The sequence below is a fragment of the Nansenia antarctica genome (assembly GCF_963989245.1).
Source record: "Nansenia antarctica genome assembly, chromosome: 3".
In the NCBI taxonomy this organism is placed as follows: Eukaryota; Metazoa; Chordata; class Actinopteri; order Argentiniformes; family Microstomatidae; genus Nansenia; species Nansenia antarctica.
In genome coordinates, this window is record NC_137688.1 from 37,304,710 (window position 1) to 37,312,162 (window position 7,453).

Here is a 7,453-nt window from a genome sequence, read left to right on the forward strand (position 1 = left end):
AATGAGGAATGATATCAACGACACATCAAACACACGTTTGATACCATTCCTAATTCCGTTCCATGCATTGCAATGAGCCCGTCCTCTGATTTCTACCCCCTCCAGACTCCCCTGCAGTACAGGGTGTGAGAGATGGGTAGGTACTGTGTGTATCACATCAGGTACAGTAGAGAGTACTTCATATCTCATCACCCTGACAAAAAAAAAAGTTATGACGTTTGTTTAAAGGGAACTGTTAAAATAGGATAAAGAGACATTGTTTAGTTGTCAATAAATCACAACAACAGGGATCAAGTCTCCCACAGTGACCTGCCATGTTAAGTGTAATGACACACACCCCCAGACGGTGGAGGTGGAGGAAGATTAACACACACACACACACACACACACACACACACAAAAGCGCACACACGCACGCACACTCGCTCGCCCGCTTGAGCAGGCACGTACCCACACACACACACACACACACACACACACACACACACACACGCACGCACACACACACACACACACACACACGCACACACACATACACACACACACACACACACACACACACACACATTGGAGAGGTCTGGTGTTGAGTTGGGGAGCTCACCCTATCAGGCGCTGACCCTGAAACATGACGAGGTGATTGGTTCTTTGTTGCCCCGGTGTCAGGCGAACAGCTCCCGAGGCCCGGGGTGAACACCTCCACCACAAAGCCACACCATCCATCTCCCTTTCAACCCCTGTCACAACCACTTTGCTGAAGGATGATTTGATGGCTGGAAATGGCTGCCCCCCCCCCTTTCCTCCAATGAAAATGATGGATGGTGGCTAGGTCTCCATACAGTCGTCCAATAAAAGACAGTTGGAAGCGTGGACAGCTCTCTCCCCAAATACAAGTGCTATCTTTCTTTGGTTATCTTGCTTGGTACATCTATAATAATAATAATAATAATAATAATAATAATAATAATAATACATATAACCGCAAGCGGCAATGGGGCGTGTTCCTACAGGTATGCCCCCATAAACATAAATGGGGTGCGATTGACAGACACGGGGTAGATCTACAGACAGGTTGTAGATTGACAGATAGGGGGTAGACCTACAGACAGGGGGGTAGACCACTCACCTAATATGGGCCAAGTTGAACTCATGATATACTAAGCTATGATATTATGAAGTACCCTAGGACCACGGGCCTGTAATGGCGCTTTTCCATTGACCAGACCGATACGGCTCAGCACGGCACGCATTTGAAAAGTTTGGTATGGTACGGGTAGGATACGTTCTCCATTATACACAACAGTGTCATAAGAGCGGGGCGCTTAGGTGGCGTAGCCGGTTAAGCGCTGACCATGTAACCGCAGGGTCCCCGGTTCGATTCCGGCCGGGGACATATCCTGCATGTCATCCCTCCTCTCTCTCTCACCCATCCTTCCTGTCTAAATCTTCACTGTAGCCTATCTATCAATAAAATGAAAAATGGGATAATAATAATAATAAGTAATTACAGAAAAAGTAAATGACATTTCTGTCATGGCTTCCGCATTTTGGCCTACGAGCGAGTCGGAATCATGTGCTACCAAGCGGACCAATCACAGTGCTTAAGGTCTGCGTAGGCACTGCCGCGTAGTTACATTTTTGGAGAGGTGCACGTCAACCTACGGCCTACGCAGGCTACGCCGTAGATTTTACGCAGAAGTATAAATTGGGCTTTACTCAGGACCCATGCCATGCTGTAGGAAGGATTAGGGTTAGTGTTAATAGTGTTACTCAGGACCCATGCCATGCTGTAGGAAGGCGAGTCTGAACATAGGGGTCTAATTCTATGGTACTGTTGGAGAGATTTCTCATGTAATAATATTAATTTGATTAATTTGGATCTGATCAGGACTTTTTTTTATCAACTGTCCAATTAAATGTTGATTGTATTATGTGTATACAGTGCCCTGCGTGAGGAATGGGAAGTGAAGCATTTTTTCTTCGCTTCAAAACGCTTGGATTTGAAATCAAACAACAATGTAGAGATTCTCAGCTTGTATTTGATGGTATTTGTGTTGGTTTTACCATTCAGAAATGACACCACTGTTTATGTACAGTCCTTGCACCTTGCAGTGAAGCCTCTGTAGTTTGGCTGGTGATGTAGTCTGTGGATGGTCGTCTCTGACACATGTACGCCTACCTCCTGGAGAGTGTTCCTGATCAGTGGGACAGTTGTTTGGGGGTTATTCTTAATTATGGCAAGCATTTGTCCGTTATCCACTGTAGAAGTCTGCCATGGCCTACCAGCCCATTTAAAATTGCTGAGGTCACCAGTGCTTTTTTTTTTTATGATGTTCCAACTGTTAATTTTGGCCTAAGGTTTTGGCTATGTTTCTGATTATATCTTTTCCTATTAAAGACTTGACTTTCATCGACACCGCTTTGGTCCTCATGTTGACACCAACAGCAAACTCCAAGGGCAAATACAAAGCCGTAGTATCAATACTACACATTGTCAGCTCTCTTATGTCTGCTCAAATGATGCGACAGAAGAACACACCTGACTTACCATAAACATCTGTCAAGCCTATTGTCCCATTATTTGGGGGTATTTTGGGGTACTAAAATAGAGGGTAGAGATTTTCTGAAAGGTGAAACCAACATGTATACAAATACCGTCAAATAAAAGCTGACAATATCTACTTTAAGCTCATAGTAATGATTTAAAATCCAAACGTTTGGAGTGTAGAGCCAAAAGAAGAAAATAAATGCTTCACTGTCCCATTAATTACGCAGTCCACTGTATAGTATATCCCTATATACCCCCATGGTTGCAGGAGGATGTTGTTTAAGGCAGCTGTGGTGTCACAGCTGGGAGGCAGTTATCAAGGCCGGACGAGCCAGTAAGACTACTCACGTCAAGTTTAAATGACCTACTCTACACAATAGGCCTACTGCCCACAGTGTAAAGTTACACAATGCCAAGAGACATCTAGCAGCACACATTACAGATTATATAGTTGCTTTCAGATGGGCTTGTTAGTAGATTTGACATTGTACAGGTCTTATTAGGTGATCGCCAAGCTCGCGTGCAGTATAAACAGCGTTTGTTGTTGTCACTGGTCATTGGTTGCTATTGAACTGTAGTCTACAGTGTTTGATGTTAGATTAGGTTGTAAGCTGATCTTATTACTTTACACTGGACAGGAGTAATGGAGACGGATAGGAATCTGTCTCTCAGAAGAAGATCGTAACACTCGTTCACCACCCCCATTCTCTCTCTCTCTCACTCTCTCACTTTCTCTCTACTTTTTTCTCTCTCTCTGTCTCTCTCTGTCTCTTCTTTTTCTCTATGTATCTATGTATGTATTCTCATAGGCAGGATATCAGGTTTAAATAGTCAGGTTTAATTATTCACAAAGCGTCCATCTGGAGTGGACCCGTATTTAGTATCAGCCACGGCTGGCAGTTTGTGGTTGTGTGACTAAGTTTCGTAGGAGCATAACAGACTTTCCTAGAATAGTCTCTTGGAGACTCTTTACTGTACTTACAACAACGCCGGACGGTCTTCAAATTTAAAGCATCCATAACTTAATGGAAGAAAAAAAACAGGACGCACTGCAAGAAACAAGAAATACAACTTAGAATTATTTCGATTTAATTATAAGATAAAAAAACTGAAAGCAGAACAACAGGAGCCCGGGGTCAGCAAAGCAGACCAGTAACATCACCAATACGTGACAGCTCAGAGCTTCCCTGGTGGGTAAATCCCTTTTGTTAGTGGCGTCACAGGCAGCCAGGCCTTTCAGACAGGGATCCCACCAGAAGGTGAGGTCAACTATGAGCAAGCCCTGGACAATAGAATCTGGAACTGGATCTAATGTTTCACTAAGCAGTGGCCTGATTCTTTGAAGATGTTTTTCTGATTTCTTCTTTGCTCCCCTGTGTGTGTGTGTGTGTGTGTGTGTGTGTGTGTGTGTGTGTGTGTGTGTGTGTGTGTGTGTGTGTGTGTGTGTGTGTGTGTGTGTGTGTTTGAGGGCTAATTAAACAGGAGGCAGCTGGGGGTCAACATCCCGAGCTGAAACTGATGCAAACATAAGGGTAATTCTTGGGGTGGATATATTTAGACACATAGGAGAGATTTGTGAGATGTTTTTATTATGTCACTGTGTTATTAATTGTTTCAGATTCATATCTGATTGGGTAATTTCTCCACAAACAATGTTTATCACCCTAAGCTAAGACAAAAAAAGGGTTATTATTGTTTGTATCACTGCAGAGAGATAGTTTGCCCATAATGCTTATCTAATATCTTATTTGATATCTGAATATTGTTTTAGGTTTTTTCACAGTGGAAATACATGCTGCATCTCATGTGCCACAGCTCATTTATGTATTATATTTGTTTGTCCTGCATTTAAAGATCGAATGAAATATGACAGATAGTATTTATTCAGTATTTTTTAAGACATCTGAGCAAGCTACTTTGTTTTTGGGAGATCCTTTGAAGCACCAAGAAATTATCTAATCTGTAATCTTAATTTTTTTCCCTCCAAAGCGGTTTTGGCAGCAGTTTCCCAGAGTATCTGGCTGCCCTTCCATGTCTGGTGTTGTTATTGTGGGGGGCCACAGTGGGGTGGGCCGTTTGTGAGATGACAGGACATGCCAACAAATTGCATCACTTCTGGCTCAGCGGCCAAGGACAATACCCTGCCATATGCCAATCTGGGGGGTGAAGTGGGTTTGAGGAGGGGGGGCAGGGGGGGGGGTGGGGTGGTGAAGTGGGTTAGAGGAGGGGGGGCAGTGGGGTGGGGTGTAAGGATGAATAGGTCTCATTTCCATGGGGAGAGACCTCCCCACCCTCCCACCCCAACCTCTCCAGTAATCCCCCCGCCTCACCCCCCCCCACCCCCCACCCCAACCTCTCCAGTAAACTCCCCACCCCACCTCATCGTCACCACCCCACCTCAACCTCTCAGTAACCCCCCGCCTCAAACCCCCCCCCCCCCCCACCCCAACCTTTCCAGTAAACCCCCCCCCACCCCTCCACCTCACCCTGCACGCCAGGAGTCTTGGCCAGTGGTGTGACACAGACGAATGATCTGACACACAGCCATTAGCCAAAACAAAACATCCAGAGATACATTTCAATACACGCAGGGCAGGCCCGAGGACTGCACCACTGCGCCCATAGGAGGCTGTTGTCCTTCCATTGACTGAGTCACACACACACACACGGACACACACACACACACACGTAATATGTGTGTAATTTGTGTGTGTGTGTGTGTGAGTACGGATATTATACGCTTCACTCTACATGTTTATACACCTGTGTTAGTAGCTGTGCACAAGGAGGGGATAACAACAGAGTGTGTGTGTGTGTGTGTGTGTGTGTGTGTGTGTGTGTGTGTGTGTGTGTGTGCGCATGTGCGTATATGCTGCATGTTGCATGTGTGTGTGTGTGTGTGTGTTATGCCATTAGTATCTGACATCAACTGAGGGTTAACTGCTTCACCCCAGTCTCACTCACTCCTTGGTCATCTCCCACCAGCCACACACTTAGTGGTGTACCATACCACCATACCTTCGGGGTCTACACACACACACACACACACACACACACACACACACACACACACACACACACACTCTGTTATTATATCCTCTTTGTACCCAGCTACTAACACAGTAGAGGGGAATGCATTGTGTTCATGCGTGTGTGTGTGTGTGTGTGTGTGTGTGTGTGTGTGTGTGTGTGTGTGACTCAGTCAAGGTCAGGACACACACAGACGCATGCACGCACACACACACACACACACACACACACACACACACACACACACACACACACACACACACACAAACACAACCAAGCCCAAGCAGACCATGCCATCCCTATAATCATGCTAATTAGAACACTATGTTAGTTATCAATCACACTGTGTTAGCATTTCAATCCCCCTATTACTTTCAGGGATCATTTCAGCCCACTGACATCTGTTACCATAACCAAAAAGGCAATTTTTTATAAAGTCAGACACTGGATTGGAAATGGATATACTGTTTTATAATACAACATGAACTGCAATTTGCATTTTGTAAAAGTGTATATAGAATAAAATTATTATTTAGAGTGATGGAGCGACAATGTCTTTGTGAGAGCAGGCTGGAGATGAAGATCAAGGGATAATCAAGGCAGGCTTCAGTTGGTAAAATAAACCTCTTTCAATTCTCTCAGTTGTATTATTCACACAATCCTAGTTTTTATAATCACTGAAGTTATTAATTTGTTTTACCCTGAATTGCTGGTTGAAGGTTCTACATGTAGGTGACCATCAGGGGAGGCTGGTGGAGGTAGAAATCTGAAAGGACGGGCTTATTGATACGCATGGAACGGATTGATTAGTATCAAACACGTGTGTATGACTATGATACCATTCTTCAATCTCTTCCATGCATTACAATGAGCCCTGTCCTCCATTTCCTACCTCCACCAGCCTCCCCTGGTGAGCATATGCTTGTGAACATGAACATATGCTCTGTACCGAGGCAAGGGGGACACACAACAGGGATGGGTTTTAGCCTTCCATACAGGGAAGGAGCTGGGTGGCTCCAGCTACCTCCATGCTCTGACGCCAGGTGTTCCTCCAACCACGGCCTGGTGAGAGGCAGCATGGGGCCCCACAGATGCCCCCACCTGTCCCCCGTACCCAGCAGCCAGATGCCAAGAGTAGGCTTCTCACCCCGGGTCATCTTAGGCCCAGGATATGGGGGGTTTGGTGCTGTGATGTCTGATGTGTGATATTGGTCATTAGCTGGTAGAGGCACTAAAAAAGGTGACTAAAAACCCCCTAAAAAAAGTCTAAAGGGGTTCTACTGCTCACAGATGATGAAATGCATCCAAGAAAAGAATGAAATGAATCAATAGATTGTTCAACCTGCATAGCTGATGTTGAGCTGGAGAACCATGTCCATGCAGACACTTTGGTCTGGCTTCATCATAATAGCAGCTCAAATCAGCACTGTAAATGACATGAACTGTGATTTGTAATCTCCTCTCACATTGTCTGCATGGTAATGTTTAGATCAAACAGTTAGTTACTGCACCAGTGATGTAGTCCAATGGCATTGCACATATTGCTACTACTAGATTTATCTTCCCACTCCACTATTGTTGTTGCGTTCTGCTGCTGCTACTATTTCTACTTATGTTGTTGTTTTTATTATTACTTAGTTGCATTGTTGAGGAGATTGCATTCAAGGCGGCTTGCTCCAAGCCAGCGAGCTGGGCTTCTTACTTACAGAACTAAACAGTGTTTTACTATGGGATGGGATGGTGATGAAACTGGGCCACCCCCAACATTGTCCTTTTCGGCTCTGTTACAGCAACTAAGGTGAATGGGTAACCAGCCCAGCGTGGTCCAGTAGAGCCCGGTCTGGCCCTGTACAGCTCAGCCCAGTCTGGCCCTGTACA